Source organism: Pan troglodytes, chromosome 2 (assembly GCF_028858775.2).
Source record: "Pan troglodytes isolate AG18354 chromosome 2, NHGRI_mPanTro3-v2.0_pri, whole genome shotgun sequence".
NCBI lineage: Eukaryota > Metazoa > Chordata > Mammalia > Primates > Hominidae > Pan > Pan troglodytes.
This window is the reverse complement of record NC_086015.1, coordinates 157098069-157112755: the sequence shown is the minus strand read 5'-3', so window position 1 is coordinate 157112755 and position 14687 is coordinate 157098069. Positions and strand designations below refer to the sequence as shown.

Sequence of the window (14687 nt, the reverse complement as noted above, 5' to 3'; positions counted from 1 at the left end):
AGGGACAAAAGTTAAGAAGCTGTCAATTATTGATCAAGTCCTGACCATTTTTGGACCAAGTGCTACAGAGGTTGTGGTTTGGCTTCCTGGACTGGTTACAGCAGGTTATGGGTCAGAGTTCTATTTTAATATGTAATCTAGCAGTTGTGCATCTTATGTTCAGTCTCTTACAAGGAGCCAGAAATGTCTCTCGTTCGATGACAAATTATGAATAATTCACAGGAACTAACTTAAAATTCAGGATAATTTTCCAATCATCATATTGTTCTAGGTATTTTTTTTCTTTTCATCAGTAAAGAAAAGCATAGTTGATGTGGTCTTTTTCCAGTTAAGGAGAATTCTTGACAACTATTACAAATAGTTATAGAGTCAAAATTAATTTTTGATTTAGTAATATTAAAAATCATTAAAATAATTTAATCACAAAAGGCTTTCCCTTGCTTCTGTGAAAGGATGAAGATCCTCTCATCTGTTTCAAGGTCTGTAAACACAGTGTGCTTTGAATTTCTTATAAGAAAACTTCTATTGCATAAAACCAAGCAAAGGCTATTCTCTAACACTTTTTTCATTTTGCTTTGGCCTGATATTACCGATGGACTTTTTGCAAACTACTGATATATTTACTCTTCAATGTAAAATTGTCCTCAAATGCTACACTCTTGTCACTGGATCTAAAAATCTGTTGTGTTAGATATAGGCAAATAAAAATACAATACAAAAAAAAGTGTGTATACAGGCAAATTATGCTAATGGAGTTCCAGTTTCTTGACATAGAACACTCTGAAATGGCAGTTAATGGTAATTAATAAGTGATAAGCAAAACAATTAAAGTCAGTCTGCAACTAACCTCGCCAAACTGCTAATGTTGCTCTGACTCCCACCAATCAGTCAAGCTAATTAGGAGGATCAGACAGTCATTAATAGCTTTTGTCTCTGAGACAAGTGGCATGTTATGAATACTGTAGAGTTAAAGGGGCTGCACTGAGGTGTGACTATCCCAAAGGCGGAAACCAACAGCAAAAGAGAAAGTGCTTCTCCAATTGTTTCCTCATAGGCTCCTATTTGCACCTTTTTCTAATAATGTATTATTCAAATTTTATATTCGTGGCTCAAGGGAAGTATTATATATAAATACTATAATTATTCAATTGTGTTTTTTAAAGTGAAAAAATATGTTAAACGTGCGTTCTTTTTATTCTTTCATGAATATTTATTTAGGTGGCTTATAATTATAAACAATACCAGCATCTACCTTACCTCTGTAGCCTCTCATTTTCACAGTGAAGAATGTGTATTAGTTTACTTGCGTTTTTCCCTATATAAATCATTGGCAATGAGAAATGATAAACTCATTCTGCCCAGTATTATGCGGGTGATCAATAATTAGTATTAGAAAACAACTTTACAGTGCATTGTTGAACATTGTTGAGCTGATGATGTTTTAGATAAAATCATTTCCATTTTGAATGTGGCAAATTCATATTAAAGACACTACATATGTTCTTGGCATTAGCTCCCAACTCTGAACTTTTGCAGTAAATAGAGACAAGGTGTTAATTAAGAGAACTGCCAGTCCAAATGAATAATGGAGTGCTGGAAATAGCATGGGTGAACGCTTGACCTTCTGCATCAAAGAGGTGCTCCAATGATGAAGTCTCAATTTTGGAATTATGATTGCAGAATAATGAGAATATGGAAGGGTAAGAAGGATAGTGGGATCTCCATTAACTCATTCAGCTACTCCTAATTAGTTTTTAAAAACTGTCAGGCAATGTTTAATGAAAGGCTTTTCAGGAATATGAAATGAATAAAGGTCACAGTACATACAATTTCTTCAACCCCAAAGGGTACCAACTAAATATTAAGTAATATTAGATATTTTGTAAGACCCTTCCTAAATAATTTGCATTAAGCAGCATTAAAAAAGCAGCCTCTTTCTGACACTCAGCTGGGCCAAGTTAACTCAGCTACCTTAGCCCAGGGGAGAGGACTGGGGTAGGGCAACAAGCAGGAGTTCAGGAGAGTGTCCATGATCAATCCAAAGACAGCCACCTTTGACCTATATGTGTCCTGTAGAGAGGGCTGTGTATCTCAGTAACCTAGTTCAGGGAAGTTAGAATCTGAAACCTTTAACCAGGTAACTCTGTTCCTCATTCTAACTTGACAACTAAGTTGGGAAGTCTTTCTTGACTATGAGATTACACCCGGTTGATAAAGTATCCAGTCACCATCTAGTCAGGATATTGAATTACACATTTCTAAGGTTTTAAATATCTTTGGACATCATTGTTTGTGAAGATTCTTCTGAAGTTACTAAAGACCTCAGGCCATGAGAGTAAAAAACAGTTCAGTGAGGCCAATGCTACTACTGACTTAGTTGCTTTAAGAAAGTAGCTTTGGCTTTGGACAATTTGCCTTCTTTTCTGGGAAAGCTCCAAGTTGAACAGAGAATAAGACAGTAAAATTTTACTGTAAAAATGAGTGACATTTATCAAAGGCTACTATGGACATGCACTGTTGTAAGCCCTTGTTAAATCTTCATGACAACTTTTTGAAGTAAGAGCCATTATTCTACCCATTTTACAGATGAGGAACCTGAGGCATAAGAGATAAAGTAATTTCTCCAAGAATACTATTACATCCAAGTCACTAGTCTTAGACATTAACCTTGGCACTGAGGATGTCACAGTGATCTATTGTGGTCCCTTGTTTTCACCTGAACTCCAGACACTGTGATTTTGTTTTCTCCAAGGTATTTTACTCAGTTTAAGTTGTAACATATGTCCAGGCTTATAGAAATAGCTAGCTGTTTCCACCCAACTTCAATACACCCAGGTGGATAAACTGAGCAGTCACACACTCAGACAGAAGCATATTTATTGTATGAGGAAGAAAGTAGTGCCTTTTACCCACATTGGGTCAAGGATAGGGATATTCATAACTGGGAATGTTCTTCTAAGTTGATTGTTGTCTTAGTCCATTTTATGCTGCTACAGCAGAATATTTGAGACTGAGTAATGTATAATGAACAGGCATTTATTGCTAACAGTTCTGGAGCCTGGGAAGTCTAAGACTGAGGGGCTGGCATTTGGATAGGGCCTTCTTGCTTCATCATCCCATGACAGAAGGTAGATTAGTAATTTTAATCTATTTTCTTTATTTTTGTTTTAAAACACCTAACTACTTAACTGTCCATCTTCCCCAGGGGTGCCCTATGAACTTGAAGATTCACTTTCCTATAGCTTCTTATATCCATAATATATTTTATACCTGTAGTAGAGTTGCTAGATAAAGATAAAATACCAGTTAAATTTACTTTCAGAGAATTTCAGACTAGGTATCATATATTTTTGCATGCTGAATCTGGCAGCCATATTTTATAACTAATTCATTGGAAATGAGGGAAGGGGCAAGTTACTTCTTATTGGGCAAGCCATCTTGTTTATGTAGATTAATGTAATAACACTAGAAGATAAAATATTCCCATGGTTAGCATCACAGATGAATTCAAAGTTTTTTCTAACTCATTTATTGAAAACTATATTCTAAACCTATTTCATTCAGAGTATAAATCTAAACATATTTAGTGTGATTCCTACGGTTTCTTTCCCCACAGTAAGATTATCACTAGAATAGCTTTTAGAAAGTTTCTCTTATCATTTGAAATTAAGATGCACCATTAAATATAAATTTTCTTACGTACTGAAACTTTTAAATTTAATTTTTTTAATAGAAATCTTTCTGTCTGGGTGTAGTGGCTCAACCTGTAGTCCTAGTACTTCTGGAGGCTGAGGCAGGAGGATTGTTCAAACCCAGGAGTTCAAGACCAGCCTGGGTAACATAGTGAGACTGTGTCTCTACAAAAAACACACAAATCAACAAAAAACCTAGCTGAGCGTGGTGGTCTGTGCCTGTAGTCCTACCTACTTGGGAGGCTGAGGCAGGAGGATTGCATGAGCCCAGAGCCTGGAGTTTGAGGCTGCAGTGAGCTATGGTTGCACCACTGCATTCCAGCCTGGGCAACAGAGTAAGACCCTATCTTAAAAAAATAAAAACGAATCTTTCTGAAGTGTATTTCACACTAGATTACCCACTTAAAGGTGATATATTGAACATGACTTCCTCTGGAAAAATTAGTGTTATTATTATTAATATAAATTATTTCAACTTTTAATATGTAATATACCCCCAAAGTCTGCTGATGTGTATAGAACTATTTTTCCTGTCTGTAAACAGTCTCACTATGCTATGCTCTTGTGATTTCTGCATGCTGCCATTTGCTGTCCTCTGTGAACACCTCTGGGAGATATATTTCATCACCAGCAGTGAGCCTCAACTCTTGAGTTGTAGCCTTAATTTGAAAACAGTTGTGTGGGTGAAGAACTGAGGGAAGTTCATTTATGGATTCAAGTGCATTGCTTTGTGCCAGCTATTTTTCTTGTAGCTACTTCAGAGGCCTGCTGGCACTTCCAGGACTGTACTTTGTTCTTTATACGTGAGCTTTTTTAGGTATTAAAGTGCTGCTCTGTGTTTGTCAGTATTACTTCCCAAGATGTGTCCTACAGGACAAAAGTTCTATAAAATGTTAATACGTGCATCAAAAAAAAAAAAAAAAAACTTTCCATGATTGAAATGTTTGGGAGACAGTGTGCTAAAAAATGTTATGCTTGTAAAAAGTTAAAGTCTTCTTTACAGGGATTTTCTTATGCTAACATGGAATGTAAATCCTCGGGTGTTTAAAATGGTATATAGCACATTTGGATCTTATCTGTGCATGTAATCACTTTGGTGGAAGATCTCATCAGACATTGTGGAATTTTGTTATGACTTACAGTTGCCACGTTAACATGGGAGTTTTACACAGAGAAGGAAAAGAAATGTGGTGAAATGATTTATAATAGGGATAAAATTAATATCCTTCATACATTCAAATCCTTACTCCTTGGAGATAGTTCTTTGAAAATAATAAATAGCAAGTGTGCAAGTCTTCAGGACATTAATCAAGGGACAGATTTCTCCTTTAGAAATAAGAGGTTAAGTTTCTGAATGGTAACGCATTAAAAAGGAGTGACATGTCAAGGTTTACAACCCACAAAATATAATAACAGAACTCCTTCCTGCTCTCTGGACAAATTCGATGAGAAGATAAAACAAAAGTGAAATAGAATTAAATGCCCCAAATAGAAACTTCAGGAAACAGGCCAAATATTAAAATTGTTTCTTTTTCCTTTTGAAACTGCCACTTTTTCTCTCCTTCTGCTCTTAAAAATATTTAGTTTAGATGAATATTATTGCTTGTAATCAAATGTCTTGATATTATTTTGACATTTTTGGTAGTCTTTACTACTAAGTATTGAAGGAAAGGACTTTTGCATTTGTTGAAATGAATGCATTAATATTTAGCTTAAACGTGTATGCCATTTGCCTTTGCCTAAAGACTCACACACATTAAAAATACATATTTTTTATTACTTTCTTATGAAACATCTAATTGTGTATAACAATGCTCTCCATTATCTGTTGTCTAATGGCCTTGCATCATGATATTTATATATTTCTATAACTTAGCATCACTGATAAATTGTAACTTGGATATTTAACCTAATCTGTGTTATATTTAATTTAATCTGTGTTTAGACACTTGTTACAAAGGCAAATCCATAATTGCCTGCCACTATTTTGGTGCCTACTGGACTCTATATGTTAGATTAATTTGTGTGGACAGGCTAATTTTAATGATAATAGCTAACACATATGTCAGCTATACTTCTCAAATGTTTTATGTACGTTATTTAATTTTCACAGCAATGTGAGATGTATACTTTCATGATTTTCATTTTACAGATGAGAAAACTAAGGCATATTTGTCCAAAGTCACACAGTAAGTCGCAGACTATGGACATGAACCCAAGCAGTCTGATTCCAGAGGCTGCTCTTAATAACCGTTAAGAATGGAAAGATGAGAATGAGATTGTAATCCTGCACTTCTACAACCTTCCGGAGGGTTTTCCTAAAGCAGCAAAATCACTGAACTGCGTATTATCTTCTTCACCAAAATAAGTAGATGAGGTCTGACGTCTCAGTAAATATTAGTGAAGTGCTGACTTTCTCTGTAGCCAATGTCTTTATTTTATGGAGTAACAACAAAGAGTATCCTAAATCCTACGTGGGGTATGGGCTCTGTCTCACGGTTCTTTAATATCCCACAAAGCCAAGTGCTTAGTAATTATTCAACAATTACCTGCTGAATGGTCTTCACTTTATTGATGAAATTGAGGCTCAAAGAGTTGAAGATCTTGATCAAGGTACATAGTAAGTGGCAAAAATTCCACCCATGGTTGCAGGTCCACTTCATTTTTCACTCTACTACACAGACACTCAGCATTCACTTAGTGAGTTAATGATTTATAGAAATTTTAAATCATTGGAATTAATGAAAACCATATTTATTATTTCTCAGGCCCATTGTGATCATACTAGAATATACACAAATATCCTTATTATAGTGGCTGAAAGATCTGATCTTGCTAGTGGTTCCTAAACAAATGGCTCTCCAGGTGTATTAGTGGTGTATTAGAGCCATATTCCCAGTAGGAACTTTGTCTCTTCCTCATAGAACACCCCTATGTTAATGCAAGTTGGACAAATCCTCTCCATAGCATCCCAAGCAGAGTCTTAAGTTGTGGTAAATGAATGCTTCTCCTATTTACCTTTGAAAAAGCTAATGAATTATGAGAAACTGTTCAGTGTTCGTAGGCCCATACACTCTAACCTCTTCCCTGACAGTGTATTTATCCAAGTCACTTTGAAAAGTACTTGTTTCCAAACAAGAACCATTTATATGGGAATGTACTGTTAAAAATTAAACTGAGGTGCATTAAAAATTTTTTAAGCATTTATTTGAGCAAACTAGTATTTATGAATTGGGCAGTTGAAAACCGTAGTTTGTGGTTGTGGCTCTACCTAAAGGCCTTGAAGAAAAAGCTTTTATAAAGTAAAAGTGGAAGCAATGCCAAAAAAAAAAAAATGATTTGTTATAGCTATGTAGTTGCCTTAATTGGACTATTTAGGTAAAAAGTTCTATTTATGTAATTAGAGGTAAATTGGTGGTTTCTGATGATTAAGTTTAGATTTTGTTTTCCTCTAAGTCAATCATTTACAAGAAATGCATTTGAGTCTGGTTTTGGTTTGCTTGGGTAGGAACCCAGGGCATTAAAACCACTTCAGTCTAATAGCCTTCTATTTATTTTAAGACTTTCTACATGTCTTATCAACCTGAATCTTTTTTTTTCTAACTCTGACAGATGGAGAACAACCTGTGTCTTGGTAAGTCTTTTTCATTTTTCTTTCCTTTGCCTACCCACTATTACTGATGTAATCATTTTCATATCTATCTATCTATCTATCTATCTATCTATCTATCTATCTATCTACCTATATAGATATATACACACACACACACATATGAGCTGTCTCTCTCTCTCTCTCTCTCTCTCTCTCTCTCTCTCTATATATATATATATATATACACACACACACACACATATACATATATTTTACTTTTGGCCAGTTTTTATAGGTGCCTGTTCTTTCATGCCTCTGAGTCTTATCCATGCTGATATTAATATTAAGAAGGCCAAAAATGCAGCCATCACACTTTTAAACATTTCATTATTGATAATGATTTTGGAAACAAAATGCTTGTCTTTTTCTTTTTTAGGCAGAAATGTATGCAAAAGATTTCAGGAAAATTTCTGGAATGTACTATATATAATGAAGTGTTTTAGTGTCATTGACTTTGCAATTAGACTAAACTTACACTAGAATTTTGGGTCTAAAACATTACCATGTGACCCTGAACAAGTTACTTAGCTGTTCTACACCTTAGTTTCCTTATCTGTAAAGTGGTGTTAATCATCAAATTTGTCTCATAGGCCTGTGAGAATTCAATAAAGCAATGCATGAGAAGCGCTCAGTATAGTACCAGCTTGTACTATATATGTGTTAATTACTTACATCTTCCATACTGATTGATACAATGAATAGATCTTATCAGATCTCCCAAGTGGGAAGTGTCATGTGGGCCCAGAAGTTATGGCGAAATATTCCAAATATAGTAGGAAAAAAATACTTACTGAAAAGACATATCTATAGGAAATTTGCAAGCATGAAAATAAATGTCAATGGTACCAGGTACCCCATTCAACGTGATACACACACACACACACACACACGGAGCAAAATTGCTAAGTGCAGCAACAATAACACAAGGTAAAGACTACCAAATTATATTTTGAGAACTAATAACTTTATAATCACGTGTACTCAGGTGTGATTTATGCCTTTAGTTCTACTTGCCACATTAAATTGGAATTATAACTCTGCTTGTTAATACTAATATAATATTTTGGTTTTGTGGCTGAAATAATATATTTGTTAACTGCCCACACTAAAACTAAATTAGGAAAGTAAGACGTAATTTTCATTTGGATAAGGAAGATAGCTGGTGGTGGGCACGGTTCCCTTGCTTTTTATTCTTGCAACCTAAACTTGTAGGTGCTGCCTCCCCCAACCCCTGCAGCTTTTCTATGCTTGACTTTCCTCAAAAATATATTTTCTAGTTTTAGCAAGCTAATGGGTATACAAACATTTATAGGTTTATTTTAATACTAGCATCCAAAAATCCATTAGGCATTTTCCTAGTTAAAAAAAAAAGTAGCTGCTGGGGGTGTAAATGTTAAAGATCAAGTCTTTTAGACTTTTATTGCCCATCTCCTAACCTAGTTAGTCTTAGTCTCAAACGCTTTGTGGAGAAAATACTTACGAAATGCTCTACAAAACACTTGACTTTTAAGGATCCCTTTTCTTCAAGATAGGGTGACCGTATTTACCAAATAAAAATTAGTAGTTATGACTATAGAAAGATTTTACTTCTGGGTGTGATAAGCACTCTCAGAAGTGATGTATTAGACGCTTAAAATATTTTCAAGTTTTATGGCAGTTGTTTCCAAACTTGTGTGGGGGAGTGGTAGGGATCTGAGGCACGACTTCTAAAGGAACTATAAGGAGTAGAGAGGTTGAATTGCCAAGTGGGCAGGGGCTTAAGGCCTGCCTTTAAGTCTTCAATGAGAAGAAATGGGCTTTTATTTGTTCTGCATGTTCTTTAAAAATATGAGATATAATTCACAAATTTAAAATTCACCATTTTAAGGTGGGTTTTCAATATTCAGTGGTTTTTAGTATATTAACTTAGTTATGTAAGATTATGTAAGTTATGTAAGATTATGTATTGATCACTATTATCTAATTCCAAGACATTTTCATCAACTCACAAAGCAACCCTGCACTCATTAGTAGTCACTTCCTATTTTCCTCTTCCCCCAGCCCCTGGCAATCACTAATCTACTTCCTGCCTCTATGGATTTGCCTATGCTGGACATTTCATAAAAATGGAATTATATAATATGTGGTCATTTGCATCTGACTTATTTCACTTAGCATAATGTTTTCAAGGTTCACCATGTTGTAGTATGTATCAGTACCTTATTTTTGATGTCTGAATAATCCATTGTATGGATGTACCACCTTTTGTTTATCCAGACATCAGTTGATGGAGATTTAGGTTCTTTATACTTTTTGGCTGTTAGAAATGCTGCTGCTATGAACTTTTTAAGGTATGAACATATGTTTAAATTCTCTTGAGTATACACCTAGGCTCAGAATTGCTGGGTCATATTGAAACACTGTTGAACTTTTTCAGGAACTGCCAAAACTGTTTTCTACAGCGGTTGCACCCTTTTACATTCCTGCTCGCAATATGTAGTGAATTGAGAAAAAACAATTTGGGGAGGGAAAATGGAACCAGGGACAGTTTTTTAAAATCCTCTAATTTATGGGTAAAAATGGGAAATTATTTGAAATCAAGATGATCTACTAATAATATCCAGGACATATGTCTATAACTTTTCACCATCATCTTTAGAGCTTTTCATGGTGCTGATGCCTAACTTTATGTGTTGTATATGAACTTCTTCTCTCGTCAGGTTGAAGACAATAACAGTTCAAATTTCATGGATTAGCTCACTTGGTCTATTCTTTCTCCCTGCCCAATCCATTTCTTTCTACTTCTGTGAATATTATTTAATTCTATTAATTACAAGACTCAACTTAGATGTTGTCAAAGTCTTTCCTGACTAACCCAACTTCTGGACAGATATAACTTTTATCCATCTAGTACCTGGTCTACCCATTTTGGTCTTAATCATACTGCCTAATACCAGTCGTTTTGTTCATGACTATATGTGCTTTGTAGCTCTGAAGACAGCACTGCGTGTAATATTTCTTTTGCTTTTCCAAGGCATATCTTCTAATATTTTGATTACTATATGTTCAGTAAATAGTGAGATGATTGGTTTTAAAAAATTATTGGGAATTACCACTTTTTGAACACTTCTTATGTGCTAGGTTCTAAATTAGGGCGTTATCAGTTAATCTTCTTCACAATCTTATGAACTGGCTATTTATACTTTTTTTGTTCTTTTGAAGATATTGAAGCTTAGACGGATTTTCCCCAAATCACATGGCCAGTAAATGACAGAGGTGGGGTTTGAGTCCAGATCTGACTCCACCATGTTATAGAGATTTGTTAAATTTTAAAGGTTTTAATAAACTATTTAGAAAAACTCTTTTAAAACATAGTAGATTTTTATGCATCTGGAATTGTTTAAATATGGGAGTCCTAGAAGCAGGGAAAATAACTATATACGTCTTTGAGACTCTGCAATGTTTAGAATCTCAGTTTAGCAGGTGATGCTAAGTTCCTTTTATTTTTTACTCTACAGACGCTACTTAAGAGAAAAAGATCTGACTTTGAATATTGACATAAAGCTATTAAATGCTAATTTTCTTTAAAAGTATTAAAAATTCTGAATCAGTGCTTACAATCTAGCAAGTGTATATGCTATAAAGCGCCTGTCTACTGCAGTATAAATGTAGTTTTCACAGTGATCAAAGATAATTTTTCTATGTTATTGTAAGTATGTTGACACTGTTTTTATATCATCTTTGGTTTGTAATGATGACTCATGAAAGTCTCCACATATGAATACAAATATCAACATAATTCACATATTTATAATTTTGAAAGAATAAGGAAAGCACCCCGATATTGTAGAAACAGCATTGAACTTGGAGGAGGGAGATCTGGGCTTTGTCCTCATGTTGCCATGAGGTAGGTATGTAGATCTGGATAACCCATTCAATCTCTCTAGAGCCAAGTCTCTTCAGTAATAAAATTGTAGGGTTGGATCAGGTGATCTACAGGGTCTTTCCAATTTTAAGGTTAACAATCATCGTGATGAGGGAATACTAGAGAACAAACACTACACTAAAGAAGTTGTGCATGCTCTGAGCTGCCTTTTAGAAAATTAGCAATAGTCTTTAAATCAATCATAAACGAGAGGACAGAGCTGCAATGTGTGAATTGAAATGCTTCTTGGTCTTAATTTTTGGGTATGTTTCTGACACTTCAGGCTGGTTTAAATGGCTCTGAGTGCCCTAATGCCAAACAAAGCTCACATCAGTCTAATCGTTATAAAACCTTCACAGATGTGCATGGGAAAGATTTTCTGTGGAAGTTGGAAAAATGAAACTGTAAATGCCTTCCAGCTGGCATGCTTAAATGTTCTTCATCTCATTGGAGACATGTTCAGGTTAATTTCAGTTGATGACTGATAGCTCATCCAAATGTTACTCAAGATAATGTGAAGCAATTTTTCTCTCTTAGTGATGAACTCAGATAAGAGGATGATTATTGAAAAACATGTAGCTAACATTTGTCAATTGAAAAAAATATCATTACAAAAATACAAAACTAAATTGTATAATCTCTTAAAAAGAAGAAAAAGACTCAAGGTCGGGATGTAAAAAGCATAAGGCTAATTACACACATGCATATGGTGTACATTTTAGTTAAGTTCTGAGGGAGTTAACACCTTCGAGCCCAGTTGGTTTAGGTCACGCCATTTACATCCTGCTGTTCACAATAATGATAAGAAATGGGCTGCCTGCTATCACTAAATGCCAGCTATAGACCATATGGCAACAAGGCAACATGAAACTGAAAAAAATAACTATCTCAACATTTAACAAACTTGATAGTTTAAGATATGCAATCTATTACACATTTTCTTAATTCTTTTAAATTCCTGTTCTAATCCTTGCTACTGGCTGCGTTTCAGCTGTGTCTTGTGAATGTGAACACAAACAGCATGCGTCTTAGTCTGTATTTTGTTGCACATAATAGAATACCTGAAACTGGGCAATTTACAAAGAAAAGAAATTTATTTCACACAGTTATGGAGACTAGGAAGTCCAAGGTTGAGGGGCTGTATTTGGTGAGAGCCTTTTTCATGGTGGGGACTCTTTAAAGAGTCCCAAAGAGGCTCAGGGTATCACATGGTGAGGACGGTGAGCATGTTAGCTCAAGTCTCTCTTTATCTTTGCATAAAGTCAGCAGTCTTACTCCCATGATAACCCATTAATCCATTAATCCATTAGTGGATTAAGCCATTCACGAGAGCAGAGTCCTCATGACCCAAAGAGCCCTAAATTAATCACCTCTTAAACATTGGGATTAAATTTCAACATAAGTTTTGGAGGGGACACATGTCCAAACCATAGCCGACTGTTAACAGAATCAGATGAACTGGAATCTATGTTCATTATTTTGGATGATTCCTTCATTAAATGATAACCACTCTCTTTATAGATGCCAGAATTCCAGAAAGAAATACATAAAGAAAGTAATTATGATGGTTGGTTGAGAAATTGTCTTAGTGAACAATTGATAAGCAGATTCAGGGCTTTGTGATTAAAAGCAATACATTTCTAACAAAAACAGTACATATTTTAAGGAAAATTAAATGCATCATAAATATAATTTTATTTGTAATTGAATTAGTTGGTTGCCCTAACCACTCCACTCATCAAATGTTTTATATCAATTTCATAGTTATGCCACAAACCTTTTGGTATATACAAACTAAAAGTAACGTATTTTGCACAATCTAATGAGTGATTTCCTCTTCTGTAAAATTAGCCTACACGTTTCAAAGGTCTGTGCAGCTCCAGCAGATTATGGTTCTAAAGTACCCTGTTCACAATGAAGTGAAAGATTCAAAATGAAAGAACTCATCCCACTTTCTCATATCTACAAAACATTGTTTGGAGTTTTGTTGGATTTTCAAGTGCCCTTTGAGGCTGTTTTCATCTGACTTCAAAAGCTAGTCCCAGACTTATCTTTTACTGATTTCAAAAAGGCATCACTGACTGTATAATATTGGTTAAAATTACTTTTTTTGTTAAAGAAAGTTTAATGACTTCAAATTCTGCCTGAATATTTCAGAACATCATTCTCAAGATAAATGTTCAGAAATTTCTACTTTATATCTTTAGAAATATTATCCATTTTCCTGCAACTCACATTTAAATGTATAAAATAGAAGGCCCTTGAGGCTGTTTGCATCTGTGCAGAATTTAAAAAATTTTTTTATTTGTTAGCAGCAATGCATTTTTGAAAGCATTTAAAGTTAAACTGAATTCATTTAAATTGCATTAGGGTTTCATAAAATCTCTTTATATTTTCATATTTAAACCCCATGATGAAAACCAATCTCAGGTATCAGAGCATCAGGAGGGATAGGTATAAAAATGAGGGACACAGCCCTGGGTAGCAAGACCTTTTAATTATATAGCAGAGTGAAAAATTCAGCTTAGAAGCCTAAACTTAAAGTTAGAGCTAACAGCTGATTTGTTGAAAAGTGTTATTCAATTTTGATTTTAGTGTAAACTACTCAAGGACTTCAAAAGAGAAAGAGAAATTGTTGTTAAGGAACACAGTAAGAATTATAGTAAAAATTCATCATTGAATTTCAGAAAAGTCATTGCTTACCCATTTCAATTTTTGTCAAAGGTTTTAGAGAAGGGTAGAACAACTGTTCTATTACAATGCACGCTTATAAATATATGTTAACAATTTTGGATCATAAAAATGAATAAATTCTGTTATCTTATACAATTCTCCAATAAAAAGAACCAGGGCTCTTTGGAAAAATATTTGTTTCTATGGCTGGTGCAAGGAACATGTAAGAAAAGTCTATATAGCATCTTGTAGTCTTCTTCTCACCCACTGCCTATATAAAGTACTCAAAAAACAAAACCATGGAGGGTTTTTCAAAGGGACACAGGAGACAAGCTCAGTGAGCTTCCAGTGGCCAAAGCTAAAAAATTTGAACAACAAAATAAATAACATAGCATTGGATTTATAGCTCAATGTATAAAGCAAATACACATACTTTTTATAAGTACATATTAGAATATGTGGGTAGTACTTCTATACATAAATGAATAAATAAGTACATAAATGAAGCAGAAACAAATCTACTGCACAAAAGAATTCCAAGTAATTTATGTAGCACGTAACTTTATAGTAAAGAAAGCTGGCAAACACTGTCTCAGTCAGTCGATCAATTATTAACATCACCAGGGATAAGTTGTGCTGATAACATGCACCCCTTGATATGATGTGATAAGGAAGAGGCACTTCACTTTTGTGATCTTGCTTTCCCAAACCCATAGTTTCAGTCTAAGAGAGAAAATATTAGACAAACCCAATCTGAGGGACATTC

General features: G+C 34.5%; 1 long non-coding RNA gene across 3 annotated transcripts in view; it reads left to right on the top strand.

Annotated features, from left to right (window-relative positions):
• LOC104005809 (uncharacterized) overlaps positions 1–14687 on the top strand; it is a 557346-nt gene that overhangs the window by 26790 nt on the left and 515869 nt on the right. The window contains exon 2 of one of the 3 annotated variants that reach the window (XR_010155846.1): positions 7305–7326. The exons of the other annotated variants lie outside the window; for them this stretch is intronic. This is a non-coding gene — a long non-coding RNA (uncharacterized LOC104005809). The remainder of the gene's footprint in view (positions 1–7304; positions 7327–14687) is intronic. 3 annotated transcript variants of the gene reach the window in all.